The sequence below is a fragment of the Rhodnius prolixus genome, unplaced genomic scaffold (assembly GCF_049639745.1).
Source record: "Rhodnius prolixus isolate KJV_2025 unplaced genomic scaffold, Rpr scaffold_3, whole genome shotgun sequence".
Classification (NCBI taxonomy): Eukaryota; Metazoa; Arthropoda; class Insecta; order Hemiptera; family Reduviidae; genus Rhodnius; species Rhodnius prolixus.
Window position 1 is genome coordinate 9,153,596 of NW_027411603.1, and position 27,771 is coordinate 9,181,366.

Genomic DNA, 27,771 nt, shown 5'->3' on the forward strand with positions numbered 1-27,771 from the left:
TATTCCTTAAAACTATACTTCCATGTTGAAAGGTAAATTAACTTCTTTTATTCCTTTAAACAAGTTTCCTTTTTAAAATCATTCTTTAGCAAATATTACATAATTCTTGAATCATTATAATAAAGAAATCATGATGGTAGAAAGGGTTACCAGAACTCTCCATTGGTGGATTAGCTTTTATATTTGTAACTTTAAACTAAAACAAACAGAAATCCCTGCCTTAAACGTTTAAATAATTAACGAATAATATAATTTATGTATTCTCAGTTACAATAAATATAAATGTAATAAATGGAAATAAAATAGAGCTATTTATAATTCTGTGTTAAATCAACTCTTATTTTTATGGTAAAAATCTAGTAAGTAATTATTTTAGTTTTTACATCCCTCAACATTGAATAAAGTAGATTTAATGGAAAGAACATAGTATTTGGGTAGTAATTTTATGTAGAAAAAAATAAATTATGGGAATAAGGAAATTTTTCCAAAATCTGCCCAAGTAAATAATGCATTCTGTATTCTATTCACTAATTTCTAAAAGTGTCATTAGATCGGAAAATATTTTCTAATAAATTTTTTAGTTTATGTTTTTTAATTACCCTTTCAATTTGTTATTGAATTTTGCCTTATCTTGTTTATATCTTCTGTATTTGTAAGAGATGTTTTAGAATCATTTTAGGCACTTGTTTATTTTCTTTACAATAATACACAATATACAGGAATGTATATGATGAACAAAACGTTCATAATATAGTACAGAATGTTACCCTGCTTTTATTTTTAATGTATTCTTGATTTAAACGAGTACAAGGATCAATAAAGAAAATATTAACGATTACAGGTTCTAATCTGAAAATAAATTAGCATCCGTAAATGTGGAAGATGCAGAAGAAACCGCTGATATGGCGAAATCTTCAAAAGTCTCAATTATCATTACTTCATTTAAAAAAGAAGAGTCATTTAAGTTCTGCTCATGCTCAGGTAACGTATCAACTAAATCTCTTTATTAAAGTACATGCGGAAATTGCATCTAAAAATATTGCTTTTAAGATACATATATGGGCTTGAATACTAATTACATAGAAGTTGATTATGAAGAATGCATCTTTATTTATGTATTTATGAGTTTTAATTATAACTACTAGATATTAATCTATTTTATTAGCAGCAAATATTAAGTAATGAAAATAAAATATTTCTTTTAACTATCATTTCCATAATTAAACTTAACTTTGTAATTTAAATGAGATAAAATTAATTAGATGCTTCAAAAATAGCCTGACAAAAAAGTGGTCTTGTAAAAAGATTGACCAACTTATTAAAAACAGAAAACAAGTTTGTACTCAAAATGTTCTACCATGTTCATTTTTAAAATAACATGATTTTGTTTTCGTTTTAAGCTTTTAATGTAACAGTCTTTACTTTTAACCTTTCTTTGAATTGAAATTTTACCGCCATATTGTATTGATTCTTGGTTTAGGTAGGTAGTGTAGGTGTGCATTGCCATTATATTGTTTAAAGTAATAGTGTAAAGATGAATGTGTTTTCTTTTTTTTTTAGAAATTAAAATTATAGATTTCTTTTAAATAAATAATAATTTTAAGTATGGGGAGGTATCTTTTTTAATTTTGGGAAACAAGAATATAACCTAAAAGTTTAGACGTCGTTTGTCAAGAACCTAATACAACTCAAGTTGGGCAAAATAATGATGTAAGATTATTCGATGTAATAATTATATTTCTTTAAAAAGAAATTTTATAGTTTTCAAATTCTAGCTTAATGTAGGAAATTTGCTCATTTAAAATATTATTTATTTAAAATTGAAATTCAAATATTTGTATACATAGGAGTGGGGAGATGGCTGCAGAGAGCAAAGGACCTTGTCACTACTGGACCAACAGTGTTGCAGCAGTTGAGACTAGTTGTTGGGTGTGTAGACAAAGGTGTTGCTTGTAAAAACGACCATTGGATTTTCATTTTGGGATTTAATAGCTGCCTCCAGTATTATTTTGAAGATACATTTTTTTTTTTTAAATAAAGAGGTTAGTAAAGTTTTTAATTAATTTATTTGTAGCGTAAAGAAAATGTTTAGACTAGAAATGGTATAGGCTAAAACACAAACTTGAAAACCAACCTAGTGGGCGGTATTGTAGAAAGTAAAGATCCATGTTTTGTTTTATTTCATTTTATACATGTTCATTGACAAAAATTTCCATTTACGAACCAAATCTTAAAAACGATATCATTTATTTATTTATTGTTCTTAGTAAGAGTTAATTTTCTTTTTATTATTTAATATATTTTGTTCACGTTTTTAAGATTGCAGTAACATTGTTTGAAAGCTCATAGATTATTTTGATGTTCATTCATCATCCAAATCATATGTTGCTTGCGTTATTTCTCATGACCTTTTTTGTTTCTTAATGAACTTTTTTTTAAGGAATTAATGTTTTTTAGATAGTGTTGAAAGAAAATTCACTTATTCTTTTACTAACAATTACTTCATCATGTTTATAAAATAAACATCGAAAAATAGTTGATGTTTCAAAAACAGTCGCTTTCTGTTTTTAATTTCATACTTCTATCATTAAAAAGTTTACATGAAAAAAAAAAAATTAAAGTGTAGGCAGTATCTGTTATTCATGTTGGCCACATTTTGATTTAATTCAAATTTTGTAGAACTACGTAGAATTTCTGTTCTCATTTATGGTTTTATGTAAAACATTTTGTGGAATCTCCCAATTCATGTTTTTCTTAAAATTTTACTTTTATTGTTGTCTGTGTCGATTTTATTCGGTTTATTTTAAGCGTTTATCATATATTTAAGCGAATATTGTGTTTTATGATGAAGAAAACAAGTACAATTTTTTGGTTCAATTTAGCTTTTCTATCTTGTGGTATCCATTACTGATTTTTCATTTTAATTAAGAGATTTTTCCAAGTTTACAATGAAAAACATCTTTATAACTGTCTTTGTGTATTTATTGTGCCCCACAGTGAAGGGCCTACACTAAGTTTCCATGACGCTGGCAATCTTCCAGCACTAGGATTCGTTTCGTTCAATTGCATCCTTTTTTTGTATTCTTTCTTGTTCTTTCATCTTCTATATTTTTACTTTAATACTAACAATAGTAGTTGTTTGGTAAAGGTGGGTGACTAGTTGGCGTTTTTGAAAAGTTATAGTTTTAAAAGAATGGTGAATGTGTTTCATATTTTAACTTTAGTTTTATTTTCAATTATTTTTATTAGTAAACTGATCACTTTTATGAACATAAATTTATTAGATTCCAATTGATGAAAAAGTTGTATTTTTTAAGTATGAGTGAATCACGTAAAAAGAACCCATTTAGTTAGCGGGTCGTTATGCCTTTGACGCTACTTTTTTTCGTGCTTTTTTGACTTTAGATTTTTGACTATTGGAATGATGTCAACGCTGGCTTATAACATTTATTGGGTCATCTATCCGGTAAATTTTAGCCTACTCCTGACCTAAGGGTTTATAATTTTTAATTGTGCTTTATTTGTAAAATTATAATGCAACCGTGTAGAAAGGAAATACCGTGATGTGGTCACAGGAATTGTTACACTGAGTTAGAGTAAGATAGTCGTTTTTATATGGTTGAGATATTTTCCCAGAATTATCGAAAAAGGAGGTTATTGAAGTAAATGATAAGCTATTTTCAAAGGAATTGACCGCCGAGAAATATCTGAATGTCGGGACAAGCCACATTTACCCTTATCGGTTTTTAACCTGGGACATGTGGTTTAGTTTCTTGTAATTCTTTTGTACTCATTGAAAAAGTAGAAACTTGCAACAAAATGTAAACATAAATTAATAAAAATGGCTCAGCTTTTCTGATGCATCTTATTTTATTTTGTGAAAACAACTTCCGCCTCTTAAAATGGTAAAGTTTTTCAGCTCGTCTTCATTTGTGGACTTTTTTTTTTTTAGAGAGAGAGAGGGGTTTTAGCTTTTTTTTGAACTATTAAAAATTAGAGTAGGTTTAGAATAGGTAATTTCATTGTAACTTGATGGCTTTTGAAGAACTGTTTAGGATTTAGTTGTGGTTATTTTTAATTATTATTATTGAAGTTGCTTTATTACTGCAAGGCAATCTTTGCTAATATTGAATGACCAGCTCATGCATTTGTTCTGTTTGCATTGAACTCTTAAACCGTATGTGTTAATCAGGGCAATAAGTTTTTTTGTGCAATGAAATAATTGTTTTTTATTTCTTGAGAAATGCATTTTTTTCTCAACATTAATTTGTCTTATATTTTATTTTTTTAAAAATTGTTTTCGCTAGTATAGGTAGAAGAGCGTTTAATTACAGAGTCCTGATCATCTTACGTCAAGTATGTCCTCCTACTCGTATGCCTAGAATTTTCACTATCACACTGGTCTACATAGAATATAGTTTCTTATTGAGTTCCAGTTATGCAATCTTTTTTTCTTTTTGAAATTTTTTCTAACTATTCTCATCAGTTTCCAAGACAAATAGTGACTTTGTAGAAGGAAACCATTCCAAAGAGTACTGTCTACATTAACTTACCAACAACCACAGTGCCAGTAACTTATTTATAGCTAACTACCTTTAGGTGTTCATGATTACAGACCATGTGTAAACCTCCCACCAAAAGCACGAGCCGGGCTCCACAAATCTCGAAACTTTTTTTTTTTTTTAGATAAACAGGGGTGGGCTTACAACATTCTGCTCTGTTTGGAAATTTTTAAACAAATAGTCTAGGAATTGTTTTCTTTTAATTCGAGGAGAACGAACAGGGTTTTTCTAAACCTAAATAATAAACAAGCCTTCGGCGTAATGCTCCGCTTCTGAGACAGGTTCACCGCTTAACTGGATCTGACAGTTTTCTGATGAAATCTCAAATCTGTGAAAATAATAATGAATCCAACTAACTTTTAGTAACAATTCCAAGTTTATCTTTTATTACTTACTTGTGGGATGGTTTTGAATGCTAGATTTTCTCATCTCTTCCTGTCTTCATGACAAGATTCTACTGTTTTTGTTGAACAGTAAATATTTGATATTATTTTTTATCTCTGAAGATAACTTTGATAATAAAAATGGTTTATTTAAGGAGAAGTTGACAATACCACGTGGCGGTTTACCGCTCGCCTTGATAATAATAGTGACAGTTCTTTAGTCTCTTGATGGTAGAATTGTAAACTTTCCAATTGTCAATTCTGTTTTCTGTTTTGACAGCCGTTGATTTCACAATTAGATAACTCTAGTTTTCTTTTTTCCAGGTGCTTTCCATTCTTACTTATATTCTGCTAATCTTACTTCCTTAGCCTGCTATTGTAGTTTCTGTTGATGAATTCCTCTTATCGTTTACTTAACTTACTTTTTCAATACTTTTCTCAAAGTGCTAGAACGTTAAGGAAGGGAAATTGGAGCGCTGTCTATCCTATCGATCAGCTTTAATTAAAAATATCGAATCTTATGGCATCTTTGTAGCTTCTATTTTTTGCTGAACCTTAACAGTTTAAACTATAACTATTTCTTGGGAAAGCATCATGTAAACAATGAGCATAGTAGTTTAAAGGAAAAAATAAAAATTACATCAATGTTCAATGTAACAAAGTGGGGCACTTCGGGCTGAGATTTATTGTCTCCACCAATTCCGGATGTTCAAGTTGCCTTATATCATTCGCGACACTATCCAGCCATCTGATTTTCTGTCGGCTAACCTTCCTTTTTCTTCCTGACTCACCGAGCGGCACACTTTCGAGAATGGCAGTTTCTTCCATCTTCTTTACAACGTGACCTGTTCATCGCAGATTTTCCTTTTAAATAGTTTATAGTTTCTGTTAAGAAGGTTTTTGGATAAACATCCTGCTATTCATCTCGTATTTTCCTGAGAAGTTTTTCTTGCCTACCACAGTAAATATTCATAGTTCTGAACTTATTTCGCTGCAGTAAACTTTTGCATGTATAATTGTGCTAAGAGCCGTTTTAAATGAGCGTCGTTCTTCATGGATCAGCTAACTTTACCACTAAACTTTGCATTGATGCTATAATTAAAACTAGCTGAGATAGTTTTACCGAGTACATTTAGGTAGGATTTTTAATGATTCAGACTATAAAATTCTTTTGCCTTTATTTATGAAACTTTATTATACCTTCCTCTTGCTGTTAATGGTATGAGGATGAGGACTATTGGTGGTAACATCGTACAATGTATGTACCAAAAGGCACGTTAGATAGAAGCCCAAATATTTTCTCGCTAAGGATTCCCATCCATTTTTTTTACCTTCTCTTGCTGCTGATTTAGGGATGGTATAGCTATCGTGCAGATTTCGTGTTCGGTATTTATCACCCGGAAATATCCTTATTGAGGTCAACTGAGAATAGAAATATAGTTTTCCCAAATTGGTTTGAGTATGTGTGTAGTTTATCGATAGTAATTAATAAATAAAATATCGCAGTAAGTTAAAATTTTATATTTAGCTAAGGTGTAAAGGAAGCATGTCTTTATAAGTTTTCGACCAGAATCTATCAACAGTAAGCACCTCTTCACTGAATCGAATTCCCAGTTTTTTTAAAAAGTTTTTCTCGAAAACAGGCTCCATCGATTATCTCTAAACTTAGTGTGCTAATTGTACATAATGTATGTCGATTTGTCTAGTGATTACAAACTCATAAATCTATAACTTCTGCTGGAAACATTTTCCCCCGGAAATTCGACAAAAGGATACTTTCTTTGCGAACAGGACGTCTAGATTCCTCTTGAAGTAATAAGAATTAATAATGACTCCTAACGTTCGTTGATAAAAAGAAAATTTGTAAGTTAGAACTATTAATAAATAATAGTACTAAAAAGTGTTGTGGATGTTTGTCAAACAGAACAACTAACAAATAGCTATTAGTGATTTTATAGAAATTAGTACGTAATTTATGGTTAAAACATAATATTCGTATATTTAAAGATAACTCACTTTGAATCTTAAAATATTTTTTGTTAAATAATTTGAATATTTCTTATCACTTTGTTCTGGTGATAACAGAGTCACCTTTTCTCATTATTTTCTTAGTATAAATAGTGTACATTTTTGTTAAACCTCGCTTCAAGTAAATGCTCTTTGTATTCAATGAGATCATATTACATAAAAGGAGTCCTTAGAATAATAATTATTTTTAAAAATAAGAAAAAGTCCTTGAAAAACAATTTCTTCCTTTTTATTGAATAAATAAATAAATGTATTGCTTTTAATTTATAAGAATTCCATTCCATTCGAACCAAAATAATTACTGGAATTCCTTTATTTTTATATTTCTACATGGTCTGTGGTTTTAATTTATTTATAAAACATTTCAAAGTGTGTGTGGGGGGGGGGAGGAAGGGGGCCTATTTCATGTTTTCCTTTTGACATTTTTGCGTCTTCATTCCCTCCTTTGAGGTCAGATAATGTCAAAGACAAATTTAAAAAATTGTTTAGTAGTATTGAATGGTATTTCTTTGAATGTTTATTTTTTTCATTTTTTACAACACTCTTTGTGGTCAGAAGACATTATATACATTAGTTGGTCTAATCTTAAGTCTAAAAACATGTTTATTTGAGTTAATTTTTAATGAATGAAAGAGTTGGTATTCTTAATGAAATGCACATTAAAATTGTTGTAATTAAAATAAAATAATGCAATGCAACCAGATTCTGAACATATTGACTTAATTTGCATGTGCACTAAAAAATTGAGAAATATCCACTCCTATTGGAAGTGAAGTTACCCTTTGCCAACCACTTTCAGGACTGGCTTTTCAAATGGAGAATCAAAACTAACGTTACGAAATCAAAGTTTATAGTATTTACTCTCAGACGGAAAATCTTACCTCCTATCATCATGAACCAAACTCCTATACCAACTGTGGACAAAGTACGCTACCTTGGACTGCACCTAGACAAAACGGTTGACATGGAATCCCCATACTAGACTGAAAAGACAAGAGAAACTAACCAACGCTACAAACTTCTCAGCCAGACTACTTGACAAACGTTCGAAACTTATATCTACTGTTACTGCGACCTATTTGGTCATACGGCATCGAAGTATGGGGAATCGACTAAGCGTTCCAACTCACTACGCCTTCCAGGCATTACAGTCCAAAATACTTCGAAAACTTCTTAAAGCTCCGTTCTATGTATCTAACCTCACTAGAGCCATAATGACCTCAAAATCCCTTTCATTACAGAGCATTGCTAACACTCGTTTCTTCAAATTTCATTCCTCTGCAGCAGCTCACCCTAACCCTCTCATAGAACACCTATCATCCTCCACATTACCAGGTAATCCTCCAAGGAAATTGAAGAGAAGATGGCCTCGTGATCTTCTCTTATCGTTAGAGCAAACCTCATTACTGGGTGCCTTCTCCACTCATGATTTTCTTTTATTTATTTTTTTTCTTATATCACATTTGCTTGTTGCAACAACTGTTGCAGTGGCAAATTCCAATAAAAGATTAAAAAAAAGAAGATAATTTTTGACTTGCATTTTGTTTTTCACTATTTCTATTTCTATTACAATTTGGTCTTATTAATCTGTAATTGATTTTACTTTGACTTTGTTTTTTAATTATTATATTTCTCTCGTCCAGATGTTCTCTCGTGAAGCGCGATTGGATAACATCTGACTTGTAGTGAAAGAGGAAACATTTTAATTGTTCAGTAAATAACTATAATTTGTTTAATGGCCATTTATTTATTTATTTTATTTGAAGGACCATTTTTATAAAATTACCTTTTCTTTTATTTTCTTTGACTTTTTCCGCCAATGAGATAACGATAACTGAAAGAGACACAGTAGGAGATAGGAATATAAGAATAACCTGACAACGTCTCCTCGTGCAGAAAATAAAATTACCGCCGTTGCGCTGGTCAGTTGGTGTACGTTGTAGTTTAGTGTTGCTTGGTACCTTGGCTAGGTGGGTGGTGGGAGATATCGAAGTGGAAGTTGGGTTGTTTTGGCGCTGATAAGGGTGATACTGTTAGATGGTATATAGACGTCTGGATGGTGACGGGGGTGGGGGAGAGACTGAAAGCTTGCAGAGAACGGTTGGCAACACCGTGAAATGCAGATAGCTTTCCCATTCAGTTTGACATCGGGTGTGGGAGTAGCATCGTTTTGGTGGATAGTGGGCGTCGTTTTGCTACGGGGAATACTCGACTGTGCAAGCGACTGGGAACTAATAGGGGGAATAGTAAGCTCCTGCCTGCTATTGGTGCATTCAGCTTGAGTAGCTCTGCTATGCCCCGGGGGAGAGAGGCTGTAGTCCGGCTCTGTGTTGTTGTGTATAGTTTGGGAATCTCCCGTCACCATCGGCTACTACTCCTCACACAGGAGGAGGAACTTCCTTCCTGTTCATTGCCGCCTTGTCAACTGTCATCCCCCCCCCCACCACAGCTAGATGAGCTTCTGTACCACCATCTGCCTATTTCTACCAACCATCTCATTTCACAGCCCCTTTTTCCTCCATACATCGCCTTTTCCGCTATTTTCATTTGCTTCGCTTCAAACTATCAACGTAAACATCAAGCATCAGACATCTCTCCTTAACTACGGGGACACTCTCTAGTCACTGCTGTACGTGTACATAATATATTTAATGTGCAGAAATGCTAATAATTTTTCATAAATTTTTCTCTTAAGTTTTAATTTACGATGTGTGAACATTTATACGTCTTTAATACAGTTTTCGTAATTAAATTTACTTGAAACTTGAAATTTACTATAAAAAAACTTATATTTTCTGAAATTTCAAGTCGAGTGAGAATTTCAGTAGGTTAATTTTTTTTTATTAAATGATTTTTATTGTTTTATTATTAAGTAAAAAACTTTCTTTATCGCATTTTTTTTCTTGATAAAACATATTGTATAATGGACATTTGGTCGATTAGTCTTTGTTGCATAATGATAGGGATTTTTTTCTTTTCTTTTTTGAATTAATGAATGCCGCCGATATTTTCTTAATTGTAGTTATTTTATTTTATCTTTTCATTTTGCGATTAAGCTCCATTAGTCAACGTAATTTATCCTATCTTCTACTGTTAAGGTCAAAATCGAACCTTGAACATTTTGGATAAACATTTACTAACTAAAAATAATTTTTTCAACTATATTACAACAATTGTTATTTTCATTAATAAGAGAAAGAATTGTGATTTGTTTTGTTTTGAAGAAATGAAATCGTCTTGAATCGTCCTTACCCCAAATCAGATGGTTAAGGGTAGTTGTCAGTTTGGCCTATTTAGTAGAAGAGGGTGTCCAGGGCCAGTAATGTTTGTCTATTTGTCTACTAATTATCTAGCTTGCACTTTGCAAATTTGCTCTGGGAATTTTGCTTTCTTGAATTAGAATAATTCTCAAGTCTCAGCAGAAAAGTGGTTCCTACTTTGCTGCTTTGAGAGGACAGTCTCTTTCCTCTCTCTCTCTCTCTCCTATCTTGAAGCGCCCAGAATGACAGGGTGCTTGCTTGTTGCCCTAGAGTATGTTCTTCTTTGGCCTAATGGTGAGTTAGCTCACTACATCTAATCCCATTCTGGATGACCAGAGAGTTTAATTTTGTGGCCATTTCTGCTCCAAAAGTGTTGCACCTTGTACGGCCGACGGCCATTCGCCCCTAGAATCCTCTGATCCATGGACTCCCGTTAGATTCCTAGTATGAGACAGTTTCTAGAAGCTGTAGTTGAAGGTGACTTCAAGGTAAGAAAGTTTATACGCTGTACTAGGCTAGAATTACCTTCCCAAAAGATGTTTGTTAGCGTTGAAGAAGCCTTGTAAGGCAAAAATAAAATTTATTAAACATTATTACAGCCGATAGTGGTGTAATGTAGCCTAAGTTTTAACCTATAGTAAGTGAAGGAACATCAAAAAACTTGGAAGAAGAGAACACTTAGTAAGGTCCCTGAAGATCAGTTCCACAGTATCACGATGGACGTGCCGCCAAAGGGAGAGAGAGATTTCCTCTAAAAGCCACACGTCAAACTAGGAGATAATCTTGAAATAGAAGGAGGCTGTCATTAGGCAACTGATGAGTGTATTTGTGACAGAAGGGTATATATGGTCCAGACGAACTTGATGAGCTAACCTCGGGAAGGTTGATGCAAATTGGAAACCTGTGACGTAGGTTACCCAAAATTGTTTGTAAATTCAAGTTTTCAACTCTCCCTTTACTCTACCTTTGACGTCATCTACTTATTGAAGCTCTATCTTAATTAGTGTAGTAAGTATTATTACCAATTCAACTAAGTACACTCTAGTAGTAACAATTTAAATCTTCTCAAATGGCTATTGTTTGGAATAAGCTAATGTATTTATTAAGTTAATGAATCAAACTGTTGATATTCACACCTTACCTTAGTTCGCTGTTATTTTAATTGAGCAAAATTCTTCAACCTTGAAAATATTACAAAAATTTTAATCCAAGAGCTTTTGGCTGTAGCTCACTTATGGCTTAGACAAGGAATTCCATCAATTATTTTATCTATCCCCCCACCTTACAGTATTCCAGTATTCACTTGGCATTTTAATTGAACTCTCTGGTTAGGAATCGATTTTTCACTGTGATAAATCGCAGGACCCATATGAAGGTATAGTAATTGGAACTGTAACTTTAATTATGTCTATATTTTTGTGTGTGTGACATTGTATTTCGTTTATGTCGTTCCTTTATGCAAAACAATACGTTGAACCTGTTATTATGCAGGTTAGTAAATTAGCTGCACTTAATGGAGCATTCTATGCACATTTTCTCCTCTCTCCTACAGGAGCAGCCGATGTGTATATTAGCTCCAGACCAAGGTGAATGGTGTTGCGGTCAGCTAGTTTCATTTAGCCACCCCCCACCTCACCGGATATGCTTACTAATTCTAGATTGGCCATAATTATAATTAAATGGCAATTATAGAGCGGATATGTGAATCCGTATCACCGTAACAGAACTAAATGAAGTGCCACTGCTGCCTGAATGGATTATTTTTAGTTTTGTTATAGGATTGGGATGGAAAAAGATATAAATTCCAAGTTGTTTCCTCTTTGCTGTTATTTGTGGATAAATTTTTCTACACTTACCGGAAGTAACCCTTTTAAGCATTCAATTTTATTTATTTATTTTAAGGTTATACAGAACAATTAGACCCACTGAACATACAAGATGCCCTTGAGACCTCGGAAAACTCTAAATTGAAAGTTTTCACCACCGAAAATGTGCATTTCTTTAGAGCAGAGAGAGAGAAAGTAACCTAATAACTGCATTTTTACTTCATTCATAAACATCATAGGTTCGTTTCTTATCTGTTGTAAAAAAATAATTATTATTATATAATTAACTAATTATACAATTTGTCTAATTAGTTCAACAAAAAAAATATTGGTTATTTATTATCTTTGTTGGTTATTAAAATAAATATGCGAAGCCGACGGAGGCCTTGACATAGGATTGTCAAATTAGTCCCATAATGAAGCTTAATACAAATATACAAGGTGCCCTGTTTGACTGTGTGCTTGTGCAGGTTTATACTTGCATAATATTATAAATTAACTACAAAACAACATCTCTGGGATCCCCTCTTTCTCTGGGCCCGTACTGCCTTCATCATTAACACCAGCAAGTCCTCCAGCTACTTGGGCCACAGTAGAAATCTGCTCCTACATTGTCTGTATTCTGTTTATATAAACAATGAACTGGCATTACAGCAGGTTGTTGTACCTGACCTGCAGCATTTGGTGAACTCTCTGTCTCTCTCTCACACACTTCCTCACACCCTCTCTTCATCACCTACACGCTCTCACTAGCATTTCCTAATCCCAAAGTTTCCTTTTCATTATCTTTCCAGCTTCAAATTTCCAGTATTCTCATTACTTTTACAGAGAAAATTTATTTTCATTTATTTTTTTTTTTTACTTTCTCTTATTGCGATCATGAGAAATTCTTTTAATGGAATTTTTACCGGAAATATAAGACTCCTTCCTGAGTCAGAAAAAATTGGCCTCTGTTTTTCGGTGTGTCTGTCCAACGTTACTCAAAAACTAAATATTGCGGAACATTCAAATTTGATATTTCGCTTAGATAAAGGATAATTTAATAATAATTATTTAAATAATTTGATGGAGGATGCCACTATGTTCACTCGGAAACTTTGCTCAATAGATTTTCAAGGTTTTTGTTTTTTAAATTTTTTTCGAACACGGCTTTTCCGATTTTCTTTGAACTCCGGTGTACCAATTGGACATATTTAGGTGTAAAACTTTTACTGGATTATTTTTTTTTGCCGGAACTTCGATTATGGGTAATTTGGTGAAAGGTAGTGGGTAGATTTCGTCTAAATATACATACTTACTATCTGGTGCAACAGTTCTTAAAGTAGGACCTGGACCTCCTCAACAAGTTGTCCCCATTCGTTCCGGTCTGCGGCCTTAAGGCGCCATCTTCTTACTCCAGCCCGACGAAGGTCTTCCTCTACATCATCCAGCCATCTAAGTCGAGGGTGCCCTCGAATTCTTCTGCCTTCTGGGTTTTCTTTTAACAGTTTTCGGGGCACCCTTCCCTCAGGCATCCTCTCCATGTGTCCCAACCATCTCAAGCTCCCCTTCTTTATTTGGGCGACTATGTTTGGTTCTCCAAACAATTCCATCAATTCATGGTTCTTTCTGATTTTCAGTCGCACTTCGGGCCAAATATCTTTCTTAATATTTTTCTTTCCCAAACCCCGAGTATCTTTTTCATTTTGCTGAGCACCCAGGTTTCGCTGGCGTATGTGACGATGGGTCTGATTATTGTTTTATAGACTATTATCTTAGCCTTGCGGGACAAATCCTTAAACCGTAAAACCTTTTGAACAGCGAAGAGGCATCTGCTTCCTGCCGCTATTCTCGCCTTTATTTCTGCGATTGTAACAAGTGACTCTAGATATTTAAAATCACTGCACGTTGATAAGCTGTGATTGCTTAACTGGATTTGTCCTTCTCCACGCGACTGGGCTCTCGAGGTTTGCATTTATTTTGTCTTTACCTCATTGATTTCCAGACCGCGTTTCTTACAAGCTTCTTCCATTTCTTGGAAAGCTCCCCCTAGGGCCGCTTTAGTCCTCGCTATGATCAACACATCGTCAGCATAGGCCAGGTATTGTGTCAACCTGTAGTAAATGGTGCCGCCAGGGTTCGTTCTAATGGCCCGCACTGCTCGCTCTAAACAGAGATTGAAGATTACACAGGATAGTGGACTCTCTTGCCTTAGCCTCTATCTACTTCGAAGTCCTCAGACAGTGTATTATGTATTTTAACGCAGTATCTCGTGTTTCGCGTCATACCTACTAACCTAACTAACTATATAAATACTTCTAAATTTATAATAATTAAATATCACTCAATTGTTCGGAGTTAAACCTTAAAACGTTGTGGGTCAGATCTTTGAGAATAACAGTAAAAGGAAGTCTTTTGAGTGTTCACAGACATTTTTTTTGAAAAAACTTCTTCCTTTTATTTTTGGTTTGTAGTTTATAAAAATTATTATATTATAAATAATTACACTTCATTTTAACTTTATTTGAAGGTGATCTGTTCTTCAATATATTGAATAGGCAGTAGTTACGTCTAATTAATTCAAGAACCCAGTCATGGTCATTTTTAAAAACCCATAGTTAATGGTTAAAATACTATTCCATCACTGGTTTGTTGATGAGATTATTTAGTTCAATTTGCTAGATAGAATTAAAACAGAACCCGCTCTTAAATAATAGAACAGTAGATAAAAGTTTATCTGAGAAGCGGTTATCTCTGTGTCTTGTAACAAATAGGACCTTTGACATTTAGAGTATTAAATACTTTCACTGCAAACTTTCACTCTTATTACTACAGGAACTTTCTCCTCTGGTCCATATTTCTCATTTTCCATCTGTACCGAGTTTCCACAGTATGTTTTTATCTCCTAGGGGTAAGAGCTATTTCTTTTAGCTCTCATTTAGGATCTATAGCTTCTATTTGAAACATTTACCTAGCAGAATGCCGCCCCCTTCTGCGATTTATTATGCTCCCATTCTCTGATGGCAGCTCTGATGATGCTGCAAAAGGGTTCAGGATTCATGAAAACTATAGAAGATCCTTCCGGGACCAAGCGCTTTCAGGTCATTCATGTCTCTCTTTGTTTTTGCAATGCGCTAAATGAAATAATGATAATTAGCTTAGTGGTTAGCTTATTTTGGATTCCCACGCGGAATCCCGGGTTCGAATCCAGATTCTGGCCCCTTATATTTTATCCTCTTTTCCAGGAACTTCTTACAGCTCACCGCCCGGAAAAAAACTTCTCTGTGCCTTAAATTAAAAAAAAAAAAAAAAAAAAAATTCTAAAATGTTTTCCTCCAAGACGTAGAGTCTTAATTTAACATTTCCCTGCACTTTTCATTTCCTAACTCACACAATGCTTGACTTTTCCTCGAGGATACTTTTGTACTAATACTCATTCATCCTTGTTGTACACAAGAATATAATATAAAACTGACTTTTCTACGCCACAGGGAACTAGATAAGACCGGATATTAAATGTGCTGAGGACCCTTAGTTGGGATCTGTGTGGGTGGATATTACAGATTTTTTGTGTCTGTGTGTATATACATGATCCAGCCCACTTCTCGCTATTCCATCACTTACATTGTGGAAAAATAGCACAATACACCGAAATTGAGCCCTTCAAAAGGAAACTCAAAGACTTTTCCAACTGCCTCTAGCAGATACGTCACACACCATTTACAGATCACCCTTTCTGTCTCTCAGGGGACCTTAACACACATGTTTCCGGTGTATACCACAAAAAAAGAAGAAGTATAAATCCAGTTCCTGCTTCAACACCTCCCCCTCCCACCAAGAAATGCGGTTATACAGTATTTTAACATTTTATATTTTCATCTTCTCATCTAAGATTTACTATCTGCAGCTCTGTTCTGCAATGAGGTTAACTAATTTCAGCTAACCTTCTAAGTTAAGCCCAGTTTATTACCATCCATGTTAAGTTGTTGCCTTGAAATGTTCGTAAAGTTTACGATTTTTTACCAGAATTTGCGATCAAGTGTGTGTACTTAGATTAGATAATAAAAAATGTTATTGCTACAGGTGTTTTATTTTGTTATTTTATATTTTTTTATATTAAAGTTTAGCTCGGCAAACATTTTTTTTTGCTTTGTCTACAGCTGCCTCTACAGATGATGTAGAGTTCATGTAGCATAGTTTTGCGAAGGCCAGCTCCTATATAAGTCTAACTAAATTAGAAATTCTCGCCCTAGAGACATTATTTCAGAAACTGATTGTATCTTTGATCCTGTAGAAGGAACCTTCCTTTTTCTGCTTAAAATGTCTATTCTGTGGTTAAATCCGCAAAGTTGGATAATATCGCTGATTTGATCCGTCATAGCACGCAAGTTTTTGGTATCCCTCACCTTATTTACTGACTTTAATCCATCTTCAGTGGTCGAGCTAAGTGTTAGCTTGATTGTATGAGACGGAAATATGATCAAAATTGACTAAATCAATCTCTGATGATGGTAGAAAATCTAAAACCAGTCAGTGATACATAACATGTGCGCTACAATGAATAGAATAAGTGGTTATATCTATCCTCGTATTGGGGGCTCTTCCTCTTCAGTTGAATCTGAAGCCTCCGACGGTTTCAACTATAATAAAGATGTTTTCCCTGTTTATAGAACACCTAATCCCAGCCGTTAAAGGATGTTAAAGCTTTCCTAAAGTTAGTAATCTTTAAATTTGCAATCAGTATTCCAAGCTTGTAGTAAATCGTCTTCTTCATTTTGAGGGGTAGGGGAATAATTGGCAGGAAAAAAAACTTTGGAAAATTCTAATTTTCATTCATTCCATTTTCTTTTTCAAAAAATTGTATTATTCCAATTGGTCATGTAGTTCTTTCTTCACCATGTATGAAACAGAATCTTGAGAATAAGAAAATATTTTTTAAATATATAGTTTTATTTTTTCTTCAGTTTTCCGTGTCTTGTAAATTTCTGTAGAGGTTTTCTCAATAATTTTTATAATGCAATTTTTAATTGATTTTTTCCCCCCTTTTAAAATATAATAAATAATTAGTCACAATATCAGAAATGAGGTCACCAACCTGAATAAAAGTGCTGAATACCCAAATCTAGGAAGCCTTATTTTCTGCTGGTTATTGATTCTACCATTTCCGGCTATACGTTCTTAATAAAAATGTGAAAAAAAATTCACCACGTTTTTATTCGATTCATTTTATTATAAATAATTATTTGTTTAAAAAAAAAACTCCGATCGAATTTATTGAATTTTATGTGGTTTTAGAAAAAAAAAAATTAAAAGTCTTGTTTAAAATTTTATATTTGTAGAATAAGCTTTAGTTAGACGTCGAGCGGTTATAGGCTAGACCCGCAAAGCTAAGATGTATTGCGGTACTAGTCTAGGCATTTTATTTAATGTGTTAATATGAGGAATTTATAGTAAAGTATGTTAGGTGGTTATAGGCTAGACCCGCAAAGCTAAGATGTATTGCGGTACTAGTCTAGGCATTTTATTTAATGTGTTAATATGAGGAATTTATAGTAAAGTATGTTAGGTGGTTATAGGCTAGACCCGCAAAGCTAAGATGTATTGCGGTACTAGTATAGGCCTTGCATTTTATTTAATGTGTTAATATGAGGAATTTATAGTAAAGTATGTTAGGTGGTTATAGGCTAGACCCGCAAAGCTAAGATGTATTGCGGTACTAGTCTAGGCCTTGCTTTTTATTTAATGTGTTAATATAAGGGAATTTATAGTAAAGTATGTTTGCTAGTCGCCTCCGTCCACGACACCTAATTGGTAGTTGGGCCTGAAAAAAATAGGCGTTACTTTACTTTTTCTTTTTAATGAGCTTTAGTTGGTTAGACTGTAAAGCGACTATAAATCCAGCTCCACTGCGTTTTAAACGCTTATGTTGTTATTAGCGAAGAGCAGGCAGGTTTTCGAGCTGGTAGATCATGTATCGATCAGATCTTCAGCCTCAAAATGCTCATCGAAAAAAGATTAGCCTGTGATCGGGAACTCCACATGATCTTCGTGGATTTGCAGAAGGCCTATGATACTGTGCCACTAGCCAAATTGTGGGAAGCTCTTCATAATGTAGGAGTCAAAAGTTACCTCATTAGAGCAATTCAAGGGCTATATAAGAATGCAAATGGAGCAGTAAAAGTAGGTGGGCGGATCTCCGCAAGTTTCCCGGTAAATAAGGGACTGAAGCAGGGTTGCTGTTTATCCCCTCTTCTTTTCAACATATATGCAGAACAAGCGCTCAAACACTGGAAAAGATCCTGCTGCAAAATGGGTGTACCTGTTCGTGATAGGTTTATCCACTCCCTCCAATACGCCGATGACCAGGTAATAATAGCGTCAGAGGCAGAGGATGTGAGCTACATGTTTAGGAAGTTAATAGCCGAGTATTCCAGATGGGGACTAAGCGTTAGCAAAAAGAAAACTGAATACATGGTGTTCAATGCTCCTCCCATTCCGGTAGAGATAGACGGCTGGATGCTATATCCAAGTAAGGAATTTAAATATCTTGGGTACTGGCTGTCATCTACAGGAACAAGTGAGACAGACATTGAACACAAAGTAAATAATGGCAAGAAAATTATGAATGCATTAAACGCGACCCTCTGGAGCAAGGAAATAGGAATAAAAACAAAAAGGAAAATTTACCACTCATTTGTGGAAAGTGTAGCCACATACGCAGCAGAAAACTGGACGTTGTCCAGAAGAGCTGAAGGTAGCCTGTTAGCCCTGGAAATGGACTTTTGGAGGAGAAGTTGTGGTGTATCCAGGCTCCAGCGAGTTCCCAACTCCGAAATTAGGGAGAAAGCCAAAGTCGAAAAGACCATTCTCTATACAATAGAGACCAAAAGACTGAAATGGTATAGCCACCTAATGCGGATGGATGAAGATCGCTGGCCCAGGAGAATCCACAGCTTCACTCCACAGGAAAGGAGGAAACGGGGCCGACCTAGGAAGCGGTGGATGGAGGGTGTGGAACAGGCGATGGCAGCGAGGGGATTGAGAGAGGGAGACTGGGAAGATAGAGAGCGCTGGCTATTGGGTATGGGGATATGACCGCATAGGTTGTAAACTACCCGGATAAAAAAAAAAAAAAATGTCATGGCTCCCTAAGGTGCTTTTTCTGTTTATAGTTAGATAAAAAAAAATACTTAAATCCTAGAAAATTATTTGAGGAAACGCCTATCTCCAAAAACAGAAATGACCAGATACTGAAGCGTTTAGGTTTGTTTATTTTGCCGGAGAACTGTGGATAGTCTATGGGTTTATAATGTTTAGGGCCAATTAACCTTGCTTCAGTATTTTTTTTTAATCCATGGAACAATGAAGTTGATATAAGGAACTTTAGTTCTTGTTATAGAATAGTTGTTGCTGTGAACATGTGCATTAATTACACTCTATCTTAGTCGTAAAGTTTAGTGTTGCAGAAAGTTGTGCCGCCCAGGACTTGAGGTTTCGGTAGATTTCCACAACCAGTTCTTGTAGTTTGTGTGTCAGAGAGAATGCTCTGGTGGTATTCCAACTACCCGAGAATGTCTCCTCACTGTCTGCACAATTAGTTTGTACGTCAGTTTGGAACAATGCTTTTAGTTTGTGTTGCATTTCCTTTACACACACACACTCACACACAGTAACTAAGGTAACCCCATTGCGCACACTCAGCTCTGTTAATAGCAGTAGTAATGTTAACGTTAGTTTGGACATACTCGTATACTTAACTGTATGAAACTGTTCCCATATTAACAAGTATAAACTGTGCAGGAATATTCCTGCAAAACAGCTAGCGTATTGCTAATTTATGCTTTAGCACAAAGTTGTGTCGCATTAATAACACTATTTTGACTTTGTGTTGAAAGTCGTGTGTGTGTGGGTGTAAAGAAAGGAGAAAAGAGAAAACTGTGGCTATTTATCACAGTTTTCATTCTGAGTAAAGCATCTGTTTTTCCGGCTATTTCCGCCATTGTCTATGTAGTTTTAATAGGTTTGCCGTCTTGTAATACATTCTACAATTCATGAATTACATACTTTTTTTAAAAAAATTTATTGTAATTAATTGTATTTTTACAATTATTTATTGTATTGTAATCATTAGTGCAAAAGGTTATGTATTAATTTCAGTATTCCAAAAAAATATCTTAGACAAAATTAAATAATGTCTGGACTTCCTCGGGAAAATCCTAATCCTGCTTGCTGTTGCGATGTCCTTAATGGACAGTCCGGAGGGCGGTATTACATAGAAAAAGGCACGGGCGTCTACAGCTTCCTGTGATCTTGCATTTTAGAGCCATCAGACATCTACATCAATTGTTCTCTAAAAAGAAACTTTTCTCGATCTTAGTGACCTGAAAATGAGTAATACCATTGAAAACTCAAAACCTAAGTACTGCCACTATAACAGGGTAAATTCTCAAATGTATTTCTGAATGTTCTTACATTTCATTATCATCCAATGGCACTACAACTCATTGCTGAGTCTTGGTCTCCTCAACCAGTGTCCGCCAGTCAGTTCTTTTCTGTGCTGCCGCTCTCCAGTAGGCGATATTCTCAATGTCCTCCTCGCATCACCTGCAACGCCGTCCGCCCATCGCAGCCTCAGCCTCCTCAACTCTCCTCGCACCATGGAGGTGCTGGTTCGTCATCATTTTTTGGGAGTCCTCGAACCTAACCACATGTCCAGTTCTCACTAAAGTCTAGCCAACTTAAAAAATTTATACGTTTTGGTAGAACGAATTTATTCAATCAAGTAATTAGCTTTTAATAGCTCTTAATAATGCATGACATCTGAAAATTTTGGATGCTGGATGCTGGTAGTTCTCTAAGAAATCCGCCTTGGTCAAAAAAATAGATTTTCCAAACTAGAAAATGTTTCCCAATAGTAAAAAGGTTATCTCTAAATAAGTTTGACTTCCTATTGACTCGAGTTTTTTTTTTTGTCAAAAGTTAACATCAAAACGGAACTCTGAATTTGAGCTCCCGGCAACAGTTTTTATTTATTTTTATGCGCATACATATTCTTTTTAATAAAGTTGACATTTTGTATTTTTTAGTAGAAAAAGAGTGAGAATAAATTGAAACAAAACAAAAACTAAGCAAATATTGCTAGGAAGTGAAAAAGGACAGTTATAGTGAGATGAAGCACGGGGTTGGTAGGGAGAGTGTGTGCCCTAAGGGAACGGTGTATGCTCTGCCAGATAGATCTCTATCTAACAAGCTAAGTGGCAAGCCGAAAAAGGACTGAAACAAGTATCATCCTAACATGGAAGGTTTCCATGTTTTATTAGGTTCTCTCCATCTTCTCCGCCCATGTTTTTCTTAACAACTAGGTCTTGTATAAACAAATGGAAATATTTATAACCTTCCCTTAACTCCTTTGGAGTATTGTCATAGTACTTGTCTAAACATGTTCCTATTTACAAAATTCGTTTCTCAAATAGTGTCTACTAATTGTAAAGAAAGAAGAGCTTAAAACAATAGTGGAATTTCAGCTGAAGTGATATGGAAATTCATGGAAAGAATAAAATTGCTGGAAATTTCCAATTTTGGACAAGCCCATAACTTCTAAGTAAGAATTTCAGCCACTCATCCAATCATCGTCATTAATATCTCCCTAACAAAATCTTCCTGTTTAAAAGCTGTTTTCTCTTATTGAAGAAAGAGAGTGTGTTAGCGGAGATGCTTGGGTGTCTTGATTGTTTCATTTATTGAATGTAAGTTCGAATGAGGTGGTAAGAAGTGAGAAGAACGTGGTGTACGGATGTTGGATTTTGAAGAGCTTCCTGATAGATAGGGTGGAGGCTGTGTATTGAAGTTCTTAATAAGGTAGAGTAGACTGTATGTGCGCGCTGGTACAGCAGTAAAGAACTATAGAAGCACTTCATCATTCTCAGTAAACTACATCTGGCCACTTGTGCAGCCCCGCTCCCGCCCCCTACTAGACCAACACTTGGATCTTGCCGCTCTAAGTCAGCCGGAGGGCGCGTCTGCCTTTACTTCCTCCTCGGCCAGTCACTTTTAGAGGCCGTCATTTGCTTGCCAACATCACTGTGTTCCACTTTTTTTCTTGCTTACTATCACAATTTTGTATCCTCCTTCTCCTTTCCTTTGAATCTTCTCTCTTGAACTCTTCCATAATTCTGTGTACATACACTTGTGCCGCCTGCGCTCTATATATTACAGCCAACTACGACTACTACACATCTTGTAGCAAACTGTACTTTGTATTAAAAAAAAAGACAGTGGAGTGTTAAAAGAAAGAGTAAAGGTTGTTAACACTTTAAGAGGGCTTCGTACACGGCTTCAACGACGTATCCTTCCCTGGGAGGGCTTCAACGACGTGTCCATGTTGGCGTCTACTTTAATCACGTAATTTTTCTTTTGTTTACTTTCTCTAAGAGAAGATGTTTCACCGGATATCTTGGCGTCCTCTAAGATTCGATAAAGTAGTTTTTGTAAATGGTTATTTCTCTGTTTCCCCCCCCCCCACTCACATTGTAACTGAAGACTTTATATTTTAAGGCTGAAAATATAATTAGATCCGCAGTGCTGGATGATATCCTTGATTTCTATCCTTCATAGCATCCTGCATGCTTATTGTAAACCTGACTGAATCCATTATCAGTTCGGTGTAGAGATTTCGGATATCTTTTATAATGTGAAATGGAAACCTAAGTGAATTCGAAATTTCTACACCAAACTAACTAATCTATCCTGATAATGGATGAAATTCTGAAACCGATCAGGGATTCAAGGGATTGAAAGACTATTAGACCCAGAAACTATCACAGTATTTAAGACTGGTACCTTACCATACGTATAGGGTTTACAGAGATATATTTAGGGAACGTAAAAAGTACTTGGGTTAAACCGCAAACTCATACACTAAAGCACATACACTTTGCATACGCTTATATTAAACATGAATATTTGAAGGCGGCACAATAGTTGTTGAAAGTTCGCAGTAGGTGTGGCTATATGTGGCAGCCACTCCTCTTTCAATCTACCATCTATCATCATCAGTCTCATTCATTTATATCTTGACTGTAATTTATGAGAGTTTACATTCACTTTTATGATGAAGAGAACTGAAAATATAGCAAAATTCCATAATTGTTAATTTGTTGCCCTGAGTGAATATCCTGTTGTGTTAGATTGATTTAGATTAGATTGTGACAAACAGCGGTTCCTCCACAAGGCGGAAGGAACAAAGGCAATCCAAAATGCCCATTGATCCCCGCCCACCCTTTGACTCCGGGGCTTCAAACCAACAAATCGGGTAAAAAATTGCCAGATGTCAATTACTTTAAACCAATAAAGTAGCAACAGTACACTAGGGAACATGGCAATCCAATCGCCCAGTGTACTGAATAAACCTAGAGAGTTCTTAAAGATTACCAGATACTACAATCTTCTGGAGGAAAACATTTAACCACCCGAAGACGAGGAATCTAGTTTTAGAATAAACGGGACACACCTCTACAAAATGCTGCACAGTCTCATTGGTCTCACCACAGCCGGCGCAGAGTGGCGAGACTGGGTAAGGCCGCATCTGAAAAGATGGTACGCTAAATTCGCATGTCCAACACAACACCTGGCGGAACCGGGACCTGCTGAAGCCAACCACAGTCATTTTATTAGACAGTCCAAGAATTTCCTTAGCCGTCCAAGAATTTCCTTAGCCTGAAGGCAATCAGCTCGGGATCTCCACCGTTCCTGGTGTTCCTCTTGAGACTTTCTTCCTTAGTGGGTGGGTTCCAAGGGTGTTTGCCGTAAAGTTCCAGCACAGGATGAGAATTAAGTACATCAAGTACTGTAAACACAGTGAAAATGAGTACAATCAAAGTCATTCATTGGGACTGTGTATGTAAAAAGCATGCTCGCGGTCATCCATGGTTCAGTGCCACAAATGATCATGATTGCAAGGCCACGCTATGTACCCAACCATGAAGCCGCCGCGTTGATTACTAAAACACGCTGCCCTTACTATCATGTTGAAAGATCTCTGAAGTACTGTACATTATTTCTAATGTTTAACATCAGCTTTTTTCATTGCTTTCTTCCTTTCTTTTCCAAGTGGCAGTCGTGTGATCGAGTCTTATTTTTGATAGTTTTTACCGGAAATACACATTTTGAATTCCTTTTTTGTCTGGAAAAGGTAGTTTTTAGAAACATATGTGAGGGGTATCCAGTACGCTAACCAATACAGATTAATAATCGTGTTTAGGCAGTGTCAATAAACATGGAGTTCATTACTGCAGTTAATGGATGATATTTACAGAAATCCGTATTAGAAAGGCTGTGAAGCCAACTATCACGGGGAAGGTATGGCAGAGTTGTAATCATAATGAATAAATTAGTGAGGTCTATCGGCGATCTGGGTATTACAATAGTTATTTAGGCCCTCCATAGTTGTAGTTGATGTTGTAGAAGTGCTAATGACCTCCTCTACCTTCTCCATGCTACAGGACAAACTCTGCTTCCTTGGACATATTTCTGTATTATCACTTTATTACAATAATTACCACCATATTGTAACTAATCAAAATCTACTATTCTCCTGAGTTCTAACTCACAATTTTTCTTGAATCTCTGAAGTTTTATAGCATATTTAATTCTTATCACTTCAAGTAAGGCATTCTACATTCTCACAAAAAGTACCGCAATCGAATTTCCTGGAAAATGGTTCCCAGAAATTTGATTTAGGTGTTTGTAGTCAGGGGATTTTAATAAACTGATAGGAGCCGTGAGAAAATATTAAAAGATAATTTTATTTGGAGAGAGTGGGACTTCCGGCCATCCATTTTTCTTCAAAGTTGGGTATATAGTGTCACATGAAATTAATAAAATTAGGTATCAAGAAGGCGGCAGTAGCCACTAACATTAAACCGAAACACCTAACCTACAGTCATTCCAATCACTTAATTAATAATGGCGCAATAAGTGAAAACCTAAGAGATTTTCTTTAAAAACAAACCGGAAGATAAGTACTTTATTTTGTGATTAATAACCCTTTTCATTTTTCTCTCACTCAGAGTACTCCAACTTAACATCCTTTTGCTCCCCTCACCAGGATGCTGGAAGCAGATGTTCAGATACTCTAGAAAGAACTGTGTGTTCGGGTTATGGACCACTTGTAAAAAAGACTTCTTCTTTCCTATCCCAAAATCGTTAAAAAAAAAAACAACTTTTGACAGTTTTCCTTTAATATATTGGGCCATTTTTCACATAGGGTGGCGCTCACGTGTGGGTGTGGGGATGCCTAGTACCAATGGTAGAGTATCTCACGTGTATGTTCTGCTATAGAACTTCGATCTGACTAATCGGCCGGCTTAAAAAGTACTTTCAATGATTTAACGTCCCAATGTTCCCTTTTTATTTATTCCACTTCTTCATTTCCTTCCATTTCTTCAGCACTTCTGTGGCTGCTATAAACAAAATATCTTGTAAGAAACACATTTCTTCTCACCATAATTTTCCGTTTTCTAGTTTGTAATTTTACTGTTCTCTTACATACACATTTATTGATAAGAAAGTAAGTTGGTAGAGTAATGCCCATTTTTTCAGGCGGGGCTTTACGTCCAACTAGCTGATTAGGTGCCATGGACGGAGGCGACTATCACCAAACATACTCAGCCATAAATTCCTCATATTAACACATTAAATAAAATGCAAGGCCTAGACTAGTACCGCAATACATCTTAGCTTTGCTATAACCGCTTGGCTGCCGTGGCCCCCTCACACATAAAAGTGACAATAATCCTTTTTTCCTACCCCTCGCAAGAGTATTATGCAATTGTGCAGGTACTCGATGCCCAGTTTTCACCGGAAGTGGGCGCTTTGTTTTTTCCTCGAGAAAAGAAAAGTAAATCTGAAGATTTCCATACGGAAATATCACTATATAGAAAGAATATTTTTCGTAAAAAAGTTGTTCTTATAATTTTCTCTTAATTTCTTGTACACATTACATACCTACATTTAGATAACGATTTTTTTTTTTGCGCATCAACAGCTGAGGTTATTAGCGCCCGGAGCTTTTTCCAGTGCACTGCCGGCCTCCGGACAGTGTTCTCTCGTTACAGACAAGAGGTGGTGAGCTGTAAGAAGCTCCCAGGAAGAGAAAATCTAAGGGTCAGCTGTTGGATTCGAACCCGGGACCTCCGCGTGGGAGTCCAGTATGCTAACCTCATAGCTAATCCTTTCCCGATAACGATATTATTATTATTTTTAATTGGAAAATTGGTTTTCGTAGGATAGTCCTGTGGAATGAAAAGCGATTATCTTCAAAGTACAATTGAATGAAGAGTTCTTGCTTTTCCGAAATTATTGTACTTGAATACTTCTAATCCAGGCGCCATTTCCAGTAGCTGAGCGGTTATAGGCTAGGCCCGCAAAGCTAAGATGTATTGCGGTACTAGTCTAGGCCTTGTATTTTATTTAATGTGTTAATATGAGGAATTTTGTAGTAAAGTAGGTTTGCTAGTCACCTCCGCCCACGACACCTAATTTGGTAGTTGGACGAAAGGCCCCCTGAAAAAATAGGCAATTACTTTACTTTACTTTTACTTCTAATCTTAATTATTTATTAGTTAGTACTGGATTGCCACGTGGAGATCCCGGGTTTGATTCTATTTGCTGGCCTTTTTCTCATTCTATAGGAGCTACTTACAGCTCACTGTCCAGTGATGGAGAACGTTATATCTAACAGGAGAACAGGATTCAGAGACCCGTAGTGGTAGTTTAGAAGGGAAAACTCTGTGCGCCAATGACCTCAGATGTTGACGCGCCTCAAATTAAAAATAAAAAAGTCTGAGTTCAGCAGTTTTTATTTTGTTCAATTATGCTACTTCAATTTCCTCTCTGTGTAAATGCTGTTGGAAACTCGTAAAATTAATGGATAATAAATTGTTTAATATAAAACATGATTTTGGTAAAAGATAATTGCTTTTATCAGTTATCGTAGTACAGAAATTTTAATTGTCCAAAGTTTGGTTGTAAGTTAATTTTTTTTTATTTAATATGTATTTTATAAAATATTCTATAGTATACAGTAGAGTAGTTATTTTCTGTCTGTCTCAAGAGGGCGACACTGTAGTAGAGGAGTGTAATTAAAGTAGGCAATTAAACAGAGAGAAATAGAGGTAGCTGACAGGTACTCCTACATTCAGCTTGTTTGTTCCAGTTGGGATGAATTAGTTGTAAAACTTGTCCACTTATATTACAATGCATTTGTTCACTTCACCACTTCTAAGTGTATTTCGTCATCTCGCACACTCGCTTTCTATTTACTCGTAATTACTTGCTATCTGTCTTCACACACAACCTCACAGAGTGCGATTGATGATAATAGGAGGTTTACTGTCTCTCTCTCTCTCTCTCTCTATTCTTATTTTTATAGCCAGCTTATACAATTAGAGATTGTTGTAAATTGTAGAACATTCTGTCCTTAATAGTAGCTACTCGTTTTGTGTTTTTCTATGGGTCCTGTTTTCCGCCATATAATACCCTTGTTGTTATCATCATCAGTTTTCAGCTGCCATATTTCATGAGATCACACTGTCAGGTGTATTTCAAACTGCAACTATTTCTATACGTATATCACTTTCCCTTCTTAGCGCTGTGTAGTTATTTATTTTCCCTTATTTGTGATAAAGGAGTAGAACGTGCTTTATTAAAAAAATAAATCAAAGATCACTTACGG

General features: G+C 35.3%; 1 protein-coding gene across 4 annotated transcripts in view; it reads left to right on the plus strand.

Annotated features, from left to right (window-relative positions):
- Positions 1-27,771, plus strand: part of Cdep (Chondrocyte-derived ezrin-like domain containing protein) — a 144,044-nt gene that overhangs the window by 36 nt on the left and 116,237 nt on the right. Inside the window, exons 2-3 of one of the 4 annotated variants that reach the window (XM_074125812.1) lie at positions 842-981; positions 1,848-2,042. The gene's annotated coding sequence lies outside the window, so the exon portion shown is untranslated. Of the gene's footprint in view, positions 1-841; positions 982-1,561; positions 1,711-1,847; positions 2,043-27,771 lie in introns of those variants that run through there. The other 3 variants (XM_074125814.1, XM_074125813.1, XM_074125811.1) reach the window with 3 other exon arrangements.